At 43.0% G+C, this 22,946-nt stretch overlaps 1 pseudogene; it reads left to right on the forward strand.

Annotated features, from left to right (window-relative positions):
* Positions 1 to 10,903: 10,903 nt before the first annotated feature.
* LOC109701969 (peroxiredoxin-5, mitochondrial-like) lies at positions 10,904 to 15,186 on the forward strand (annotated as a pseudogene).
* The last annotated feature ends 7,760 nt before the right edge of the window (positions 15,187 to 22,946 follow it).

A 22,946-nucleotide genomic window follows, 5' to 3' on the forward strand; every position in this document is an offset into this window, starting at 1 on the left:
CTGGATAACTCACCTACTCTATTCATTAGTTTTACACCTTCTACATATTTTGAAGCTATGTTATCAGTGCTGTAGAAGCCTATGTCTTATAAGTTCCTGAAAGAGATATTTTATTATTCCAGAATGCTTCCCTTTTTCTTTACATTCTCTTTGGTCCAACATCAGTAACAACCATTCCAATGAGCTATTGCTGCACAGAACACTGTCCCAAAACTTAGTGGCCTAAAACAACAACTGTTTCTATAGGGCAGGAATTCAGGCAGGGATCAGCAACATGGGTCTTCCATTCTTTGTGGCCTGGATGGAGGCCACACTGGTAGTATTCAGTCAGGGGCTGGATGATTTGGGGACCCAAGGTGACCTCAGGTGGAAAGCTGGACTCCATTGTTGCCGAGAGCACCTACAGGTGGCCTTCCCCAGCATGATGCACAGGGCAGTCCAGGGCCTTCACCTGGTTAGCTGGGTCATCCAGGCTAAACTAATGTAACAAAGAGCCTAAAAATACAGTGATGTGAAGAAGATGAAAGTTGATCTGAGGACCAGGGGTGTAGCTCAGTGGTAAAGTGCTTGCCTAGCATGCATGACTGAAACCCTGAGTTCCATGCCCAACACCACACAAAGTTTATTTCACTCTTCCAGAAGGCATCCTGGGGCTGGTTGGAGATGGTTTTGCCATCTCCAGATACGTGGTATGTAGTTTAATCTCTGGGTCCAAGCAGGGCACATTGTTCTTCAGTGGGAAAGAGGGCAAGAAAGACAATCCAGTTCTCTCTCTCTATATATATATTTTTTGAGGTCCTGTGGCTTGAACTCAGGGCCTACACCTTGAGCCATTCCACCAGACCTTTTTTGGATGGGTTTTTTCCAGATAGGATCTCCCAGTCTTTGGCCAGGCTGACTTTGAACCACAATTCTCCTGATCTCTGCTTCCTGAGTAGCTAGAATTACAGGTGTGAGCCACTGGCACTTGGCACAATACAGTTCTTTAAAGAAGTGTCTTTGAGTGATATGTACAGCAGTGCCAACTCTAATCCCAGCACGTGGGGGGCTGAGGCAGGAAGATCAAAAGTTCAAAAGTTCAAGGCTAGACTGGGCTAAATAGCAAGACCCTGTCTCACCCCCCCCATAATAGAAGAATGTGAGCTAGGTATTCAGTTGTGTGCTCTGATTTTCCTTTGTTCTTTGGTATTACACCATTTTCAGCAACATCACAAGGCAGGGATTCCCTGCAGAGCAATGCAGGGAGATAAGGGATTTGAAAGAAGCAACCATGGACCATGGGGTGAGGTCCATCTGCCCAACTTTGGGCTTAGGCTGAGGAACTGGTCCTGATGAGGACTGATATATGTGAACTCCGATTTGCAAGAAGTACAGGAGCTCCATACAGCCCAGAGGTAGGAATATCCAGGCCCAGTTAAACTAGTGGGCTGTGCAGGAGGGTTCAGAGACCAAGGCAGAAAGAAGAGGGAGGAAAGGAGACAGTTGCTTTGTCATGAGGACCTCTGATGTTTAGTCTAGAAGCATGCATTCCTCAGGGAGGCAAGAAGGAGCTGAAGCGAGGTGGAAGGTGGAATGTAATAGGATGTGAACTAACAGCCCAGGGCCAAATCCAGCTGTCTGCTTACATCTGACCTCAGAGCTAAGGACAGTTTTAACAGTTGTAGATGGTTAGTGGGGTGGGGAGGGGAAGAAAAGCTATTCTGAAGCCTGTGATTGAAGCTACTTGGGGGGTTGAGATCGGGAAGATCTCGGTTTAAGGCCTTCCCAGGCAAAATGTTAGGGAGACTCCATTTCAACTAATAGCTTGGATGACAACACATCCCAAGAAAGGCTGGGATTAGGAGCACTGTGTTCCCAGGCCAGCTTGGGCAAAAAGACTTGCAAGACTCCATCTCAACAGTAAAAAGCTCCAGGATTTTCCTCTTGATTGACCATGCGCAGGAGAGGACATTACGGGAAAGCTATGGAAGTTGAGAGGCAACAGGATATCACATGAGGGTGTACCCAGTGGGGCTGAGGCTTGACTCAAGTGGTAGAGCACCTGCTTAGCAAGTCCAAGGCCCTGAGTTCAAACTCCAGTACCACCATCACCAAAAAAAAAAGTACTTGCCTAGAAATTTTTTCAGCTCCATTATTATTTATTTGTTTATTGATTGATTGGTTGTGGTGCTTGAGATCAAACTCAGGGCCTTGTGCAGGCTAGGCAAGTGCTCTATCACTGAGCTACACCCCAACACAGCTCCCTTATAATTCTAAGGTGCCACTGTCATTGATGGACACCCTAAGAGGCACGTGAGTATTTCCCTCTGCCACTGGGCATGGAACCAGCAGTGATTGTGTGATACTTCCACATAGGTTTGGAAGATTTTTTGAACACCTCCAAAAATTCTCAGAGGAAGGTGCTGCCCTCATTTTCATTGCTCATTTTTATCAGGGAGGAAAAGAACGTCTGGATTCTTATCTTAGGTTGAGATTTACATAGGAAACAACTGCTTCTGAATTCTTGGTGTTTTCTTTATTCTTCTTCATCAATTGCCTTATTCAATAGTCACATCAATTTCCTGACCCATTTTTCCAAGTGTTGATAGTCCCTGATACTTCCAGTCATTCATGTGGTCTTCAGTACCCACCATGTCTGGGATGTCCCCTGTGGACTGGACCCAGCCATTCAGTGACTGTTGGGCACAAGGGTGGGTGGACTAGTTGGTACCAAGACTAATCTAAATGAGGCCAACCAGCAGTGTATGACCCTCGTCCCTCACAGCAACTCAAGGCCATGCTAGTCAGGGTTGGGATCCATGGCATGAAGTTGATTGGAGTTTCACATGGTTTTTCCCTAGGTACTATTCTGAAACCTCTTCTGATGGATTTTGAGTGGTGACAGAGGGGGACAGACTTAGAACCGCAAGTATGGGACTAGGGGATTGAATTGTTTCTACAGAGCATTCACATCTGCAGGGCCCTGGGTTCCTTGTCACGCCATCATTCTGCTCCTCATTTTTCCAGGTTTTCAGAGAAATCCGATCAGCTTCGAGGCTTATATTCTCAGCTCAGCACAACACAGATAACCTGCCACCCTGGTCATCCAAATGTGGTGGGATTTGTCCCCACCAGCCAGTCCTGAAGAGGACTCAAGCTGGATATCCTCTGATTCAGTTCAGTTGTGACACTGCCCACTTGGATCCCAGAGGCTGGGAACTGGGTCCCGAACACTGTCCCCCTCAGGCCCCATTGCACACCCAAGGAAGGCCTTGGGAACTTCCGACCAACCGGCTGCACACTGGGGTCCCCACCATCCCCACCCGGGGTCCATTACTTTGCTCAGTGCTCATAGTACTCAGGAAGACACTCACTACCATTAACTGGTGTGTTGTGGGTGCAATAAAGAGATGGACAGGACACGATATGGGGTGCAGCCCCTCCCTGCCCCTCTGTGCTCCACCCTTGAGTGGACACTGCCAGTCTCCAGTATCCAAATGCCTTCTCAGAAACACGTTCTCACCCATTGCTTCGTGGGCTTACTTTTGGTGATATGGGGATTTGAACTCCTAGGTGGCCTGCTAGGCAGGCGCTCTACCAGTTGAATCCTGCCCCCAGCTGTCTTGTCAGTTTATTTAAATTAACTTAATTAAAAATAATCAAATAATTAAAGGTGACCTTGAACTCAACATCCTCCTGCCTGCCATGTGCCAGTGGCTCATGCCTGTAATCCTAGCTACTCCGGAGGAAGAGATCAGGAGGATCACAGTTCAAAGCCAGACCCCGAAAATAGTTCTGGGAGACCTTATCTTAAAAAAAAACCTTCACAAAAATAGGGCTGGTGGAGTGGCTCAAGGATAAGGCAATGAGTTCAAGCTCCAGTACCAGGATTCCAAGATGGCAGCTAGAGGGAGGAAGCAGAAAGCAAGCCTCCTATAGTGAAATCTTGGAGAGATGCTGGAGACACACTTTGCAGGCAAAATCACTGAGAAGAGGCATAATTTGACCCCTCCACACCTCTAGTCAGTGCAGAGAATCTCCACTTCACGTTAAATGGAGAAACCAGGAGGGCACCCGGGCCGCCAGTCACCCACACCCAGACTGCTTGGGAAGACATGGACCAGGTAAGCTTCACGGTACCACGGTACTCCCACAGACAAGCCTGGGCCAGAGCAGCATAGCCCCCTGGACAGACTGACCTCCACCCGGGGAAAAAAGAGAAACTGACTAATAAGCAATAAGAACAATAAAAACATGCGGGAAAGAGGGTGGGGCGCACTGAGTGCCGAAGATTGGGGGAAGGGAATCCTTCCCGGGACTGTAAATAAACAAGCCGGGCAGGCCAGAGAGGCTCTGGTGGGAGCGGGGGCGCACGCCCAGCAACCAGGAGCGGGAAAGCTTGTGAGAGTGGCGGAGGAAGGAAAACTCCACAGGAGAGGAGGGAAGACCCACTTCTCACGTGAACTGTAAACAAACATGGCGGCTGGCAGGAGCAGCAGCACTGCCCAGTAATCAACAGTAGGAAAGCTTGTGAAAGTGGCGGTGGGAGGAAAACTCCACAGGAGAGGGGGGAAGACCCACCTCCCACATGAACTGTAAATAAACATGCAGGCCTGAGAATGCGGGTGCAGTGTCACCTTTCCCAGTGTGCTTGGAAAGGGGAAAGCTTGTAGCAGAGGCTCCTGCACAGGAGAACTCTGAGTAAACAAAGCCTGCGGGGCCAGGTGAGTGCTAAGCTCACCCCAAAGATCTGCATAAATAATGCTGCCAGCAATAGGAGGCTGACAGCAGCGGGCAGGCAAGCCATAGCTGCAGATACCATTCTCAGAACTGTCTCCAGACTCTTTTTTTTTCTTTTTCTCACTACCTTTGATGAGAGAACAACTGAATTACACCTGCATGCTGAAAAACTTACTGAAACTTTATTGCATTTGAATTTGGGACAATTGGTGGGGTTTTTGTGTGTATGTGTGTGTGTGTGTTTAGTTTTGTTCTACTTTATGTGTCCCTTTGATGAGACAACTACAGAACAACATCTGAGGCACCATCTCCAGGATTGGACACCCAAATTATTAAGACAGAAACTTCATTGCATTTAAACGTGGTGGTTTTTTGGGTTTTTGGGGTTTTTTTTTTAATTTTCTATTTTTCATTTTATTTTAATTTATTTTTATATATAGATATTTCTTTTATTTACTTACTTTTTATTTTTATTCTTATCTTTTTTTATTTTTGATTTTCAATCCTCTCTCTGTCTCTCTAATGTCTGTTCAGCTTACTGTCAATTAGTACACTAACGCTCCTTGTTTATACCTTTGAAACTTTCTTGTCTGATACTTTGTTCTGTTTTCTCCTTCTTGTCTGTGTATTTGTTTTTCCCTTTCCTTTAACTTCTTGCTTTACATCTCAGCTCACCCTTCCATTCTAAATATTACCATTGTTATTATTACAAGCTAGAAAATACTTAATTGCACACAGGACAGGGACAGTAACAACACCAAAGACAATGATGGGAAGACAGAAAAAACAGGGAAACCAGTTTCTCCACAGCAAAAAATTAGTACAGGAACCAGAGGGGAATGAAGAAAACAGGGACTCAGATCCAGACTCCAACAAAATGAAGATAAACTATGCCAAAGGACCCAATGAAGCCCACAAGAATAATTTAAAAGAAGACATACTACAGGTACTCAATGAGAATTTTATAGAGATGATACTGGATAGGGTCAACCAAAATGTACAGGAGACACTCAAGAAATTCCAAGACAACAAAAATAAAGAATTTGAAAAAACAAAAGAAGAAATAAAGGAAGCCATAGAAGCACTGTATAAACACCAAAGTGAAAGAGAGAACACGATGAATAAACAGATAAATGAACTCAGGACAAAAATAGACAACATTAAAGAGGAAAACAGCCAGGATATGGAAAACCTCAGAAAAAAGAACGAAACAGAACTGCAAAACAAAATGGAAGGCCAATCCAGCAGAATAGAACAAACAGAAGACAGAATCTCAGAACTTGAAGATGAAATGGTAATTAAAGGAAAAACCGAAGAACTATTAATTAAACAACTCAAAACCTGTGAAAAGAAAATGCAAGAACTCACCAACTCCATCAAAAGACCAAACTTGAGAACCATGGGCATCGAAGAAGGAGAAGAGGTGCAAGCAAAGGGAATGCATGATCTATTCAACAAAATAATAACGGAAAATTTCCCAAATCTAGAGAAAGATATTCCCATACAGATGCAAGAGGCCTCCAGGACACCAAACAGACCAGATCAAAATAGAACTACCCCACGACATATCATCATTAAAACAACAAGTTCAGAAACTAAGGAAAGAATATTGAAGGCTGTAAGAGAAAAAACAAGTAACATACAAAGGTAAACCCATCAAAATCACAGCAGACTTCTCAACAGAAACATTAAAAGCAAGAAGAGCATGGGGTGAGATCTTCCAGGCACTGAATGAAAATAACTTCAACCCCAGGATACTCTACCCAGCAAAACTATCATTCAAAATAGATGGAGCAATAAAAGTCTTCCATGATAAGCAGAAATTAAAACAATATGTGACCACAAAGCCACCACTACAAAAGATTCTGCAAGGGATTCTGCACACAGAAAGTAAAACCCAACTTAACCATGAAAAGACAGGCAGCCCCAAACCACAGGAAAAGAAAAAGCAAGGCAGTAGAGAGTAACCTCAACTTAGGTACACACAATCAAACCTTCAAGCAACTAAGGCAACTAAATGACAGGAATCACCACATACCTATCAGTACTAACGCTTAATGTTAACAGACTTAATTCACTCATCAAAAGGCATTGCTTGATGAAATGGATTAAAAAGGAAGATCCAAAAATTTCTTGCTTACAGGAGACCCATCTCACCGACAGAAATAAGCATAGGCTTAGGATGAAAGGCTGGAAGAAGATTTACCAAGCCAATGACCCCCCAAAACAGGCAGGAGTAGCAATACTTACCTCTGACAAAGTAGACTTTAAACCTACATTGATCAAATGAGATAAAGAAGGACATTCCATACTAATAAAAGGGGAAATAGACCAAAAGGAAATAACAATTATCAACCTGTATGCACCCAATGTCAATGCACCCAATTTCATCAAACATACCCTGAAAGACCTAAAAGCATATATAAACACCAACACAGTGGTTGTGGGAGACTTTAATACCCCATTATCATCAATAGATAGGTCATCCAAATAAAAAAATCAATAAAGAAATCCAAGATCTAAAATATGCAATAGATCAATGGACCTAGTTGATGTCTACAGAACATTTCATCCAACTTCTACACAATATACATTCTTCTCAGCAGCCCATGGAACCTTCTCCAAAATAGATCATATCCTAGGGCACAAAGCAAGTCTCAGCAAATATAAGAAAATAGAAATTATACCGTGCATACTATCTGATCACAATGCAGTAAAAGTAGAACTCAACAACAAAAGTAAAGACAAAAAATATGCAAACAGCTGGAAACTAAATAACTCATTACTTAATGAAGAATGGATCATCGATGCAATAAAAGAGGAAATTAAAAAGTTCCTGGAAGTCAATGAAAATGAAAACACAACCTACCGGAACCTATGGGACACAGCTAAGGCAGTCCTGAGAGGAAAGTTTATACCCATGAGTGCATATATTAAAAAGACTGAAAGATCCCAAATCAATGACCTAATGATACATCTCAAACTCCTAGAAAAACAAGAACAAGAAAATCCCAAAACAAATAGAAGGAGAGAAATAATAAAAATAAGAGCTGAAATCAACGAAATAGAAACCAAAAACACCATACAAAGAATTAATGAAACAAAAAGTTGGTTCTTTGAAAAAATAAACAAGATCGATAGGCCCCTGGCAAACCTGACTAAAATGAGTTGAGAAAAAACCCAAATTAGTAGAATCAGGAATGCAAAAGGGGAGATAACAACAAACACCATGGAAGTCCAGGAAATCATCAGAGACTACTTTGAGAACCTATATTCAAATAAATTTGAAAATCTTAAAGAAATGGACAGATTTCTAGATACATATGACCATCCAAAACTGAACCAAGAGGAAATTAATCACCTGAATAGACCTATAACACAAAATGAAATTGAAGCAGCAATCAAGAGTCTCCCCAAAAAGAGGAGTCCAGGACCTGATGGATTCTCTGCTGAATTCTATCAGACCTTTAAAGAAGAACTGATACCAACCCTCCTTAAACTGTTCCACGAAATAGAAAGGGAAGGAAAACTGCCAAACACATTTTATGAAGCCAGTATTACACTTATCCCAAAACCAGGCAAAGACACCTCCAAAAAGGAGAACTATAGGCCAATCTCCTTAATGAACATTGACGCAAAAATCCTCAACAAAATAATGGCAAACCGAATTCAGCAACACATCAAAAAGATCATTCACCACGACCAAGTAGGCTTCTTCCCAGGGATGCAGGGGTGGTTCAACATACGAAAATCAATAAATGTAATAAACCACATTAACAGAAGCAAAGACAAAAACCACTTGATCATCTCAATAGATGAAGAAAAAGCCTTTGATAAGATCCAACACCATTTCATGATAAAAGCTCTAAGAAAACTAGGAATAGAAGGAAAGTACCTCAACATTATAAAAGCTATATATGGCAAACCTACAGCCAGCATTATACTTAATGGAGAAAAACTGAAACCATTCCCTCTAAAATCAGGAACCAGACAAGGATGCCCACTATCTCCACTCCTATTCAACATAGTACTGGAATTCCTAGCCAGAGCAGTTAGGCAAGAAGAAGGAATAAAAGGAATACAAATAGCTAAAGAAACTGTCAAAATATCCCTATTTGCAGATAACATGATCCTATACCTTAAAGACCCAAAAAACTCTACTCAGAGCTTCTAGACATCATCAATAGCTATAGCAAGGTAGCAGGATATAAAATCAACATAGAAAAATCATTAGCATTTCTATACACTAACAATGAGCAAACTGAAAAAGAATGTATGAAAACAATTCCATTTACAATAGCCTCAAAAAAAATCAAATACCTAGGTGTAAACCTAACAAAAGATGTGAAAGACCTCTACAAGGAAAATTATAAACTTCTGAAGAAAGAGATTGAGGAAGACTATAGAAAGTGGAGAGATCTCCCATGCTCATGGATTGGTAGAATCAACATAGTAAAAATGTCGATACTCCCAAAAGTAATCTACATGTTTAATGCAATTCCCATCAAAATTCCAATGACATTCATTAAAGAGATTGAAAAATCTACCGTGAAATTTATATGGAAACACAGGAAGCCACGAATAGCCAAGGCAATCCTCAGTCAAAAGAACAATGCAGGAGGTATCACAATACCTGACTTCAAACTATATTACAAAACAATAACAATAAAAACAGCATGGTACTGGCACAAAAACAGACACGAAGACCAGTGGAACAGAATAGAGGACCCAGATATGAACCCACAAAACTATAACCAACTTGTCTTTGACAAAGGAGCTAAAAATATACGATGGAGAAATAGCAGCCTCTTCAACAAAAACTGCTGGGAAAACTGGTTAGCAGTCTGCAAAAAACTGAAACTAGATCCATGTATATCACCCTATACCAATATTAACTCAAAATGGATCAAGGATCTTAATATCAGACCACAAACTCTAAAGTTGATACAGGAAAGAGTAGGAAATACTCTGGAGTTAGTAGGTATAGGTAAGAACTTTCTCAATGAAACCCCAGCAGCACAGCAACTAAGAGATAGCATAGATAAATGGGACCTCATAAAGCTAAAAAGCTTCTGTTCATCAAAAGAAATGGTCTCTAAACTGAAGAGAACACCCACAGAGTGTTCCAAGGCACATGCATACAATCAAGATTAAGTGACCAGAGAGAAAGAATAAGATGTTTTCCTCCTTTTAAAGCTGAATGTATTTTAAATGATACACAAAAATATAAAAATTATACATTTTCATGAAGTACCATTGGATATTTCAGTCCATGCATACATGATGTTTAAACCAGGTTAAGCACCTGTCTCTGCACACATCTATTGTGTAGGGCGGAAGCACTCAAAATCTAGCTTTATAAAGTGTGCAGTGTGTGATCATTGTCCCCAGTCACCCTGTGTGCAGAGCTGCTTGTGTCTCTGTACTTATAACTCAGCATCCATTGAAGAATAAGGTCTTTATTCATTTCCACATCAAATTGATAAATGGAGTTTAAAAACCCAAGTCGCCTAACCATATGCATAGTGTGGTCTCATTTGCAAATCAGATACACACATATCCAATGTACACATGGGTGTGTGCGTTCATGTGTCAGGGTTACTGTGAGAGATCAGGGAGAGGAACCAACAGGGAGATTGGTGTTTTGTTTTTGTTTTTAAAGCTTCTATCATTGGAAACCCTAAGAGCACATGCATTTCAATTAAAAAGCTTTTGATTAATATTTAGATTTGGAAAATAATAACATATTAAGTTGTATTTCCTATACAATTCCAAGAATGTCATTACTGAGCCTAGGTGTGTATAAGAGCCAGCTGAGAACACAGGGTGGTGACAGGGGAGGTAACTCATCCACTGACAGTGGGGGACTTGCTCACTTGGCCTCAGAGAATAAGAAGCTTCATCAGCTGAATCACTCATCAGTCAAAAAGAAAGAAGAAAACCCAATCAATAACAAAAACAGCCTCAGAACCCCCAGGAAAACGGCTAATCACAGCCCCGTGGTGACTCTTCTCTTGCTATTTCAGAGTTGAACTCTGCAGTACCTTCAAGTTGACTTTTTCCCACAACTCTTGCCTAAGCCCAGGTCTGTTTCCCTTTGGTGTTTGTTTTTCTCTTAAGGAGGAGGCTGTTTTTCCTGCCAGCGTGAGATGGGTTGAATAAGTTGATCGTAATTACACGGCCTATGAGAACAAGTGAGCACAGGTGTCACCTACTTTCCAGGCCCCCGTGGGGGTCATTACCAACAACTTTTAACGAGTCCCAGAGTGCGAGGCTCAGTTCCTGCCAGTGACATGCTGATTGGCATCAGAAAGTAACTCTGTCGATTGCTGGGCACAAGGGTGGCCTGCTCTGTCTCAGAGCTCATTAGAATAGTGTCGCCTCTTTCCGGTAGAGGTAATGGACATGATCACTGAGCACACTTAGAAAACATGGAAAAGGGTAATGAGAATGTGGTTGTCCAAACCTCACCATCCAGAGATGATTTTAATATTTAGTGTATTCTGATATTTTCTCTATGTGTATGTGCATATGTGCACATACAAATACATGTAAGTACATATGTATACACCACACACATACAGACAGACACACACACACGTAAAATTACACAATGTTCATTGAAGACTGTTCCAGTATCCACCCCTGCATACCAAAATCCACACATCCTCCTCCTTTTGATGGGACTGGGCTTTGAACTCAGAGCTTCACACTTGCAAAGCAGGCTTTCTACCACTGGAGCCACACCTCCGTCCCTTATTCCTTAAATCATCTCCAGAGAACTTAAAATACTTAATACAGTGTAAATGCTTTAGTCATTACACTGTTTTTCAGGAATAAGGAGAAAAAAGTCTACATGTTCAGTGCTAATGCAATTTTTCCTACCAATATTTTCCATCTGTGGTTGGTTGAATTGGAGACTGTGGGACCATGACTGAGGAGCGGCTCAAGTGGTAAGAGCACCTGCCTGGCATAAGTGAGGACCTGAGTTCAAACCCCAGTGCCACCATGAACAAACAAAAACAAAGCATAAAGGACCAACATAATATATGCATATATATTTCATACATATATACAGATTCTACATGTATGTGTGTATACACACACATGTCACACACACAACACACATCATTTTGAAATGCAGAACCATTGGGGGCTGTCGCAGAGCTCTATAAATGGGAATGACATCATCTACATGAATCAGTCGGATGATAAATATTTGAGGTGATGCACATGTTAGTGAAATATCCTGATTTGATTGTTACCCAATGTGTGTATGTATTGAAACAACACACTGTGGCCCACAGTCATATATAATTGCTATGTGTCAAATAAGAGCTTGAAGGGGGAAAGGAGAGGATGCTGAAGCACTGAGGATGACAGGAGTTACATTGTATACATGCATGAAGACAGCATAGTGAGAGTCACTAAAGGCTGTTAGGAAGAAGGAAGGAGCAGGGTTCAGAAATAGTAATATATAAACAAGGCAGATTATATGCAGGTAAATATCACAGTGAGCTCCCTCTGTGCAATTAATTTGTGCTAATAAAAAACAAAAATAAAATGTTAAGGAAAAACGAAAAATAAAAGGTTTAAAAAAGAAGGGGAGGGTAAATGAAGAGGGTGAACGAGGGTGACGATGGCTGATGTATTTTCTGTACCTGTATGAAGATGGATCCTGGAACACAGTTGAAGCCATTTTAAGAAGGTGAAGAGGGAGAATAATGGAGGGTTGAACCAAACCAGGATACAACAAACCCCCTGTCCAACTATTACATACTAATAAAAACGTTTAAAAAAGAATAAATTTTTAAAAATCAGTCCGTGTAGGGATTGATCAGGGGAGGTCACCCTGACTTCCTCCATACATCCAGGCCTGTGACACATCCAGACTGGTTCCCTGAGTTTGTCCAGCACTGGAAAGATGCAAAGCCCAGGTTTTGTGATGGATCTTCTGTCTCAGAAGGTGGCACAGAAAAGCAAAGATGATTTGGGGTTCCCCAAAGGGAGACCCAGGATGAGAAACAGTTCAGATGAAGAAATTAGGCTTTTATTTCTGTGGAATGTCAGAGACATCTGAAATAGTGGGACACTCTGGTTTAGGGCTCTGGGGTGGACACCTGACTCAGCCATCTTCTCCTCTCCAGAGGTTTCATTAACCCAAACGTTGAGATGGTGTGGGCAGAGCTCCATGTCAGCTTGGGTGCCTGAGGGATGAGTCTGTGGCAGGGCTGAAGGAAGGAACAAGGGGTGCAGATTTAGGATAGGGACGATGTGAACAGAGATAAGAGTGACATTTGAAATCTCTGGAACCAGGTGACCAATCAGGGCTGGAAGGAGAACAAAGATGAGCCTGGAGGCTGAGCTACAAGTTCCCAAGAGGCGTTGGGAGAGGACATAGAACACTTGCTTCCCAGGACAAGAGCTGCAGTGTCCTCTCGACTCGACACAGACCAGTGACAGCAGACACTGGACACCCACAGTTCTCAACAGGTGAAGGGCTGGCCTCTTCCACACCCTGTCTAGCATTGCCGCCTGATCTCAGACACAGACCCAGGGAGGCTCTGCAAACCTCTGGCTGGCTTCCAGAGCTTTCTCCTCACCTGTCCCTTGGTGTTATTCCAAAGGCGTGACAGGGGTGCAGTTTTAGGGCAGGCAGCCCCATCTTTCCTGTGAGTCTCCCTTGGGCCACCCATCAAGCCTTTGGAAAATATTGAGCACTTTCTAGATGTGTGGACTTCAGGGATATTGAGAAAATCCTTGCCTTTGAAGATGTCACAGACAGTGGGCTGACAAGCACACACACACCTTCTCCTCCCTCCCTCCTTTCTTTCCTACTTTCTTTTGCTTTCTTTTTTCCCTCCTTTCCTTCTCTCTCTCTCTCTCTCTCTCTCTCTCTCTCTCTCTTTCTCTCTTTCATTCTCCCTTTCTTTTTTTGAGATAGGATCTTGAGCTGATGTGTTCCAGCCCAAGTTAGCCTGGAGCTGGAACTAGAGCTCCTCCTACCTCAATCTTCCAAGTGCTGGGATTACAGGAGTTTCACAACGCCTGGTTCCACTTTTGTTTTCAAAGATGTTCACAACCCTGTCTCCCATCTCATCTCTCCTAAGCACATCAATTTCTCATCAAGAGTCTGCTTTCCTTTTCCTTGCTTCTGGGAAGATCTGTGACTCTTGTGTATTGAACAGAAGGTGGCAGAAGGGACTCGCCACAGTGTCTGAGGGTAGGTTTAAAAAGAGACATACAGCCCTGTCCTGACTGTGCTACAGGCCTGAGTTGCCCTCAGTTGTTCCATCATCCTGAGGCCTTCATGGTGTGAGGAAACCTCAACTGTCCTGTTCCACACATGGCATGACTGAATCTACCCACGGCTAACCAATTTTCTGACTTCTACCAATTAGCTTTGCCAATGCTAGAGTTTCACAAATGTGGGATTATACATTATGCAGTCTGTTGTGTCTAGCTGAGTTCTATTCAACATTGAGTTTTAAGAGTTATCCATGTGGTGTACATTCCAATATTCGATCCTTTTTTATTGTTGTGCAATATTTCAATGCCCAAACAGGCCATAATTTATCTGTTCTATTGATAAGTATTTGAGTTTTCACTAGTGCTTCTCTGTCACATATAACTATACCATAAATATTTTTGCATGCATGTGTCTTTTGGTAATAACAGCCTTTAAAAAGAAAGAAAGAAAAGCCAGATGCCAGTGGCTTATGCCTGTAATCTTAGCTACTTAGGAGGCAGAGATGAGGAGGATCAAGGTTTAAAGCCAGCCCAGGCAAATAGTCTGTGAGACCCTATCTCAAAAAAAATCCATTACAACAAAGGGCTGGTGGAGTGGTTCAAGGTGTAGGCCCTGAGATCAAACTCCAGTACCACGAAAGAAAGAAAGAAAGAAAGAGAGGGAGGGAGGAAGGAAGGGAGGGAGGGAGGGAGGAAGGGACGGAGGGAGGGAGGAAGGAAAAGGGAACTTCTTGTGTTTGCTGGAGCAGAGGTGGGAGGTGTCATGCCCTAGGTGGGCGTGTTCACAGGGGAACCTGGGAACAAGATGATCCTGGCAGAGATGTTCAAGAGCAAGAAGGGTGTGCTGTTTGGGGTCTCCAGGGCGTTTACTCCTGGCTGTTCCAAGACCCACCTGCCCGGGTATGTGGAGCAGCCTGCGGCTCTGAAGGCCAAGAGTGTTCGGGTGGTGCACATCTGAGTGTCAAGGGTGTCTTCATGATTAGAGGGTGGTGTGGCGCCCACAAGGCAGAAGGCAAAATTCAGCCCCTGGCTGACCCCACTGGGGCCTTTGGGAAGGAGACAGATTTGTTGCTAGATGATTTCTTGGTGCCCCTCTTTGGGAAGTGCTGGCTCAAGAGGTTGTCCTTGGCCATAGGGGATGGTGTGGTGAAGATCCTGAATGTGCAACCAGATGACACAGGCTTCACCTGCAGCCTGGCCCCAATCATCCTCCTGTAGCTCTGAGGCCTGACCAGACAAACTCCCTCTGCTCCTTCTGGTCTCACTGCCCAACCTTGGCCAGAGGACCCATGTGGAACCAGGGCCAAAATTCCTGCAATAAACATTCTGATCCACTCCTTTCTCCCTCTTCAAAAAAAATAAGAGAAAAAATTTTGGTAGTACTGGAGTTGGAACTCAGGACCTTATACTTCTACCACTTGAGCCACACCCCCAAAAACAAATTTTATAGATGGGTATTACTTATTTCCAGGGCTCAGCAGCCACACATGCCAAGTGCCTGCCACATTGCTCGGTGCAGATAGGGGGCACTCCTTCTCACCTCTGCAGTCAGTCCTACTGGACATTCACATGTGTGGCTTCAAATCCCAGCCCTGCCTATCACAAGCTGTGGGATCTTGTGTTGGCCTCAGGCTTTCAGGTCTCAGTCTCCTCATCAGCCATCTGTCTGACAGGGTTATAGGAGTTACTTCAGGAAAAGGTGCTCAGAAGAACGTATACAAAGGATTGCTCCGTATCTCCATTTATACCCTTGTGAAACTGAAGTCCAAGGAGGAGAAGTCATTTGTCCAGGTTCCCAGGGGCGGGAGGCAGAGGAGCTGAGGTTGAGCCTATACCTTTCTGGCTCGACTCCCATAACACTTGACAAGGGCTTTCTGAAAAAAAAAAAATCCCTTAACCCTCTAGCCTTGTGCTCTTTCATCTGTTCAGCATGGAAGGGGAGACTGCAAGGGACCTTCCCTCAGTCAGGACAGGAAGGTGATGACCAAGCCAGCCAGAGCCCAGGAAGAGGGTTGTCAGTGCCAGAACCTGGCCAGTGGCCTGGACACTGGGAGCAGTGTGCCAGTCCACCAACGAGACAGAGGCATGGTGTGGGCAGCAAGTCAGAGTGGTTGGTGTTGAGGCCCTGTGGGAGTAATAGCCCTGGTGACAGGGACATCCTGTCACCCCCTCACCAACATCAACCTCTGGGATGGCCCCGAACTGCACAAGGGGATGGAATTATTTCTACTGATTTCCCCATAGAAAACCAAGCCACCACTATTAAATTTGGTTGGTTATGATAACCGGTTCAGTCACTGTGCCTGTATTATTTTTGTTTTGTTTTGCTTTGGTAATACAGGATTCATTTTTATTGATATTTTTAGAAGCTTTACTTTTCCACTCAAATAATGGTCACCAAACATGTCTGATCTTGATCCTTGGAACCTTTGAATGTATTTACACTGCATGGGCAAAGGAGCTTTGCTGCTCTGATAAAATTAGTCAATCAGCTGACTTGCAGGTGAGCAGTATCTGGGATTACCCACCAGCCCCAATGTAATCACAAGGCTCTTCTACATGAGAGGGAGGCAGGGAGTAAGAGAAGAAAATGGAATGAGAAAGTCAGACAGTCAGAGTGTCACACTATGAGGAAGACTCAACTGACCACAGCCGGCTTTGGAAATGGAAGGGAAAACCAGGTGTGGTGTGCATGTCTGTAATCCCAGCACTTGGGAGGCTCAGGCAGTAAGATCATGAGTTTGAGGCCAGTCTGGGATACATAGCAAGACCCTGACTAAAAAAGAAAATGGAAGGGGGTCAGAGAGAGATTTGACGATCCTATGCTGTTGGCTTTGGAAATGGAGTGAGCAGCCAAGAGCCAGGCAATGTAGAGGCCTCCTGGAGTTGAGAATGACCCCATCTAGTAGAAAGGAAAAGGGAACCTTAGCCCAAGGGCTTTAGCTCCTAAAACCATGTTGACCTGAATTCTTACAACAGTCTGAATAGTGAACAACCATGGAAAGTGTGTGTTGAAACAGGAAAACAAGGGGAGAATTTTTTTTTTAAGTGGAGGTGTTGAGATCTACTTGATTTATTCAGATTAACATACAACAATGTAGCTGTGATCCCATGTGGAATCCTTTTGGTATTTTAAAATATATTCGTCTTTTTGGGTGCTTGAACTCAGGGCCTAACACTTCCTAAGCAAGCACTCTACCACTTGAGCCACTCTGCCATTAAAATATCTTTGTGTGTCTGACCCTTTGTGGGACATTTGTAGAACTAAAGCAGGCAAGGCTCTTAGAACTATTAATGGCTTTTGTTTGTTCGTCTGATTGTTTTGAGGCAGGGTCTCCTTATATAACCCAGGCTGGCCTCAAACTCAATTTGTAGTTGAGGCTGGCCTTGAACTCACAGTCCTCCTACTTCAGCCTTCTGAGTGCTGGAATTACACTAGCTTATTAAAGGTTTTTGATAAATATTATTTTAAACATATTCTTATCATTTTCAGGAGAAAAAGTTCTAATCAAATAAATTGGGGAAATTACACAAAATATAACTTTCTCCTTGGATGTTTACAATACTCTTTATCTGAGATCTTGAATTTTCTTTAACCCAGCATGTCCTGAGATTAAGTGACCACAGTACATTTTTTTTTCTTTCTCACCCCAAGTACCTATTAATTTGAACAGAAATAGCATTTATTGTGAAAAGATGGCTTGCCTGGGTCAACCACATGGGATCCAAATTTGTGACACTAGTACCTGATTAAATATTTTGCTTAAGATCACACAGTTGTGAATAACAGATCTAAAACTTCAATTTGGGTCTGCCTTTGTCTATAGCTTGGATTTCTGGGCCTCCCATTTCCAGGCTCTATGGTCCAGGGGATGGGAAAAGGCAGATCAAAGAGAAGGGTGAAAATATGAAGCAGTCAAGCAGATCTGATGTCCTTGCCAGAGGAGAGGGAGAGCATGGGACACAAGGGGTCAGGAGTGGGAAGGTGGTGTGACAGGTTAAGGCCTGTGGGTCCCAGGGCCCAGCTCACCTGGAAAAGAAGCCCACAGCTCACTCCATTTACCCCAGCCCCATCAGTGTTGAGAAGACCTCAGTTCCACCTCATGGGTTTGCCCCCTCATTCTGGGCATTTCGGGGTGACATCCTCTTTCCTTTCATCTCCACTACAAAGCTCACTGTGATGTTTATAGAACTTTCTAGTCATGTGCACTTCATTTTATGTAGCTCCTACTGTGAGGTTTTTTCATTGTCAAAGTTGGAAGTGCTTGACATGGATGAACTTGCTGATCTTCACAGATGAGAGAAGTTGGGTGTTTATAAATTAGCTTATTTTCCAAGGTCACATAGAAAGTAAATGGCAAATCCTGGATTCCAACCTTAGCAAGGGGACTCACAGATGACAATAAGACAGCACTGTTATGGACAGTCTACACTAGGGTGCCACAGAGACTAAGTTGGGGCATGGTTCTAAAGTGAGAGTTTGTATGATTTAACTTCTTTATTTTTTTCATTGAATTTAAATTTTTTTGATTTGTCATACATTGTTAACTTCTTTACAATTGTGTTGCTGCCCTGTGTCATGGATTCTGTGGTCACCATTGGCAACTATTCCAACATCCCTCCCTCATTGTGATGCAACCAGGTTCTTGGAATGACCAACCCCAGCTTAGCATGGAGTCACAAAGCCAATCAAAGTCAAGTCATCCCCCTCGAAAAATTATTGGTTAAGAGGTGGGCACATGATCTAAGCTGGTCAAATCAGAATGAGACTTGGGAGCATGTTTGATGGCAGGGATGGAGGAAAGGAAGTTCTCCGTTCCCCTCCCCTCCATGTGGATGTTGATGGGGAATTGTGTGTGACAGAAACTAATAAAGCTTTAAAAAGTTATGCTCACAAAACTTTGTGGTCAAAGAACATTTGAAGCCTTGGAAAAAGTGTTCATGAATTACCAAGCAGTTTAAATATTTCATTATGAGAGGATAATGTGCATATATAGATATCACATACACAGGTACCTGTATACAAGTGATTTCACTATATATACAAAGTAAAGGGGATGTACAGGGTTCTGTGTGCCTTCCAGGTATAAGCAACCTATTCAACAACTGTATGAGGGTGGGAATGCCATTGTCACCACTTTGTTGATGAGAAACTTAGGCTCAAAGTGGTTTAAATCACTTGCTCAGGTCATGTAGCTAGTGTCAGAGACAAGTGTAAAAACAGACTTCTTTGGAAGGGAGCACACACACAGTTAATATTCACCTCTGTGTAGAAATACAAATGTTCATTGACTTGCCTTGTTTTTTCCTGAAATCTACAATTTCTTTAGAACAGGGATCATCTAACTATTTCTGTAAAGGGTCAGACAGCAAATGTTTTAGGCTTTGAGGGTGGGATGGCCTCTGTTGCAAGTACTTTACTCCACAGGTGGAGCATGAAAGCCGCTGTGGACAGTATTGAAATGAAAGGACGTGGCTGTGTTACAATAAAACTTTATTTGTGGACACTAGCATTCACATTCTATGTAATTTTCACATGTCATTAAATATCCTTTTATCTTTTTTCCTCAACTGTTCAAAACCATAACATTAGTTTTTAAATTTTTATTAGTAGCATAAATTAACTGTATAAAGAGGTTTCATTGTGAGATTTCCATATGTGCATATCATGTACTTTGATTAAATTTATCCCCTCTATTACTTTTCTTATCTCCCTCCTTTTTAAAATAATTTTTAGTGGGTTTCGTATATATGCTAATTTTTTTCTTAATGTAAAAATCACTGTTAGCTATGATGTGTCCTGTGGGATCACAGGCCACCATCAGCAGGCACAGTATATAATTTCTCTATCATGTTGTCTTAAGATAAACAGCAGGTGCCAGTGGGAAGAAGCAGTTCCTTGGTTGGCAGCTGCTGGCGTGGGCACGAGTCTGGGCAGCTGGCCACCTCTGGGTCAGCTGGAGGGAATATGTGGGCAGTTAGTTTTGCCTTTGGAGCCCGGGAGGACAGTAGGTGACCAGAGTCCTGTTGATCCTGGTAGAAGAACGTCCAGCAAGTCCCAGATCCACTATGTGTAGATTGGAGCCATTTCTGAAGAGGTCCCTTGTGGTTCTGTTTTTCCTGGGCCAGGCAGAGACCTGCATCCCACGGGAAGGTAATGTTCCTATCAGTGGCTTGTCTCCCCTCTACGGTGACTCAGGATGGAGAGGCTGGATTCAGATAGTGCATTCTTACATCTAATGGCCCAGCTCCCTCAGACTCACACATTTCCCCTTCCCCTCCGTGGCGATGGAGGGCTGCATGAGTCCTTGGTTGGTGGCCCTGTCCTGGGGATGGACTCAATGGTGCTTGCAAAGAAGACAGTTCTGTCTTGATGGACTCATGCTAAAAAAAAAATGCCCTAGTTGGGGGAGTCAGAGAATGCTTCACTGGAAAGGTGACATTTGAGACAAGACCTTAGCAAGAATTAGGAGCTACTCAGCTAAAGAGCAAGTAGGACTGTCCTAGGCAGACACAACTGCACATGCACATGTCCTGGGGAAACAGGTATCCAGTCTCTCAGAGGCTCTGAGGATATCTAATGTGACAGGAAGATAGAGAGAAGGAAGAACAGGGTGGGTAGGAGTAGTTGCAAGTAAGAATAGAGAGAAGAATCAGAAATACAGGGTTTTATGGGTTATATGAAAGATCTTGGATATTATTCTAAGGGCAAAAGGAAATTGTGTGTGTGTGTGTGTGTGTGTGTGTGTGTGTGTGTGTGTTTATATAATCAGCTTTACTTGTGGGTGAAGGATGGATGTGGTGGGAACCAGAGTAGAAACAAAGACTCCCAGAAGGAAAATATTTTGGTCTTCAGGTGGAAGTTGGCATGAGTGGAAGATTATGAGACTGAGACATGAAGGGGAAGAAATCATGGATCAGATGCTAGAAGTGGGGAAAAGAGGAGCAAAGAAAGACTCCCACATTTCTTTTCTTTTTCCAATTGGGTGATTGAGGTTGCCCGTACAAGAATTAGGAAGGCACTGTAGAGCAACGGGTTATTTTAAACTTTATCTTGACAACCTTTTAGACTTACAGAGAAATCACAAAAATAGAATTCCTGTGTACTCCTTGCACAATTTCCTCGATGCCAACATCTTACCTAACCACATCCCAATGATCAAAACTGAGACGTTAACCCTACCACAAAACCTTTAACTCAATGGCAGACCTCACTCAAATTTCACACATTTTCCTACAAACTGGAAAACCATCCTACTTGAGGTTCTGACCCAAGAACCCAGGTTGCATTTTGTATCACATCTCCTTAGCCTTGTTATTGATTTGTCCTTTAACTTGTGACTGAAGTCCACAGTCTTGTCTTTCATGACCTTGAAACATTTGAAGAGCTCTGTTCAGCTCTTCAGCAGAATGTCTCTCAGTGTGGGTTTGTCTGAAGTTTTCCCATGATTAGACTGAGGTTATGCATTTGGGTCAGGAACAGCACAGAAGTGGTGCTATGTCCACCCTCGTGAAATATATCAGGGATTGTATGAGGTCAGTGTGCCTGTTCCCCATGATGTTGACTTTGATCTGCTGGTTAAGGTGATCCCTCTGTTAAGTTACTACTTCCCTCTTTGTAATTAGTGATCTTATTGAGGTAGGTAGTATGAGATTTTGCAAATGTGCTGTTTTTCTTCCCACATTTACCCACTATTTTTAGCATTCTTCTATGGATCTTGCCTGCAAAAATGATTGCTGTAGTGTTTCTCCAGTGATTTCTTATTCTCCTTACTCATGCTACATGTATTTATTGAAATTGCTCTTTAATGAAAAGCTGATTCTTCTCCATTTATCCAAGTGTTTTATTAGTGTGAACTCATAGGCAATTATTTTGTCAATGAATTACTTTTTGATAGGTGAGAGGATAATGAAATATGAAGTGTCTGTAGGTTGCTGAGACCTCCATAGGTTTCAAGTGCCCTGAAAAATAGGAATTGGGCTTGGGAGGTTTTGTTTGCTCCTATACCAGCAGTTCTCTTCCCATTCAGCTTTGCAAAGGCCTATAAAACAGGGCTGAGTCTGATTTATCTGAATCTCTATCATTAGAAATAGGGCAGTACCCAGAGTGTGAACCAAGTGAATATTAGTTTGATGGGGTGGGGGAGTAGATGGATGGATAACAGATGGGTGTGTAGTGGAGAGATGAGTGGGTGGATGATATGTAGGTAGACAGATGAATGGACGGAGGATGGATAAGTAAATGTAGCATAGATAAGTGGATGATGGATGGATAGATGATGGGTGGATGGATGGATGGTTAGGTGGAGGGATGGGTGAGTGGATAGTAAATGGATGGATGATGGATATGTGGATGGGTAGGTGGACAAATGATGTATGGGTGGATGGATGGATGTGTGGACGAGTGGATGGGTTGATGGGTAGATGGATAACTGGACAGACACAGTACTTTTATTGATCCAGAAAGCCTGTGGATTACCTTGCCTCCAGGGACATGTGCAGCTGTGGTCTTCTTAACTGTTGTTGTGATCTGAATCTAATCCTTAATTCTCTCCTGCTCCCCGGTCCTTGGTCCTGTTGGAATCCGAATGGCTGCTGCTTTTGCCTCCAGTTGCAATTGAAGAAAAAAGTAAGAAATTGTGGACACTCCAAGTTTGTATACCTTTAGTTAGCTCCTCTCAAATTCCTTTGGATCTGGAGGCCCCTCTGGGGATGCTGGGGGGAGGTGGAGTGTATGCGTAGTTCACAGACTTGTGTGGAGTCACGGAATAACTATTAAAAGGACATTGCTGCCATCTTTGCTTTATGTCAATGCTCACAACATTGAAGAAGGAGTTGCCTTCATTCAGCCTTTTGCCTGAGATGACTGGCACTTACCAGGAAGAAAGGTGGCAGGGAGAATGGCCCTCACTTGAGCTGGTGTTTTATAAGGTTTATGGTCTTGGGGCCTCTGGAAACTTAAAAGTTACTGAGGGCTG

Source organism: Castor canadensis, chromosome 16, assembly GCF_047511655.1.
Source record: "Castor canadensis chromosome 16, mCasCan1.hap1v2, whole genome shotgun sequence".
In the NCBI taxonomy this organism is placed as follows: domain Eukaryota; kingdom Metazoa; phylum Chordata; class Mammalia; order Rodentia; family Castoridae; genus Castor; species Castor canadensis.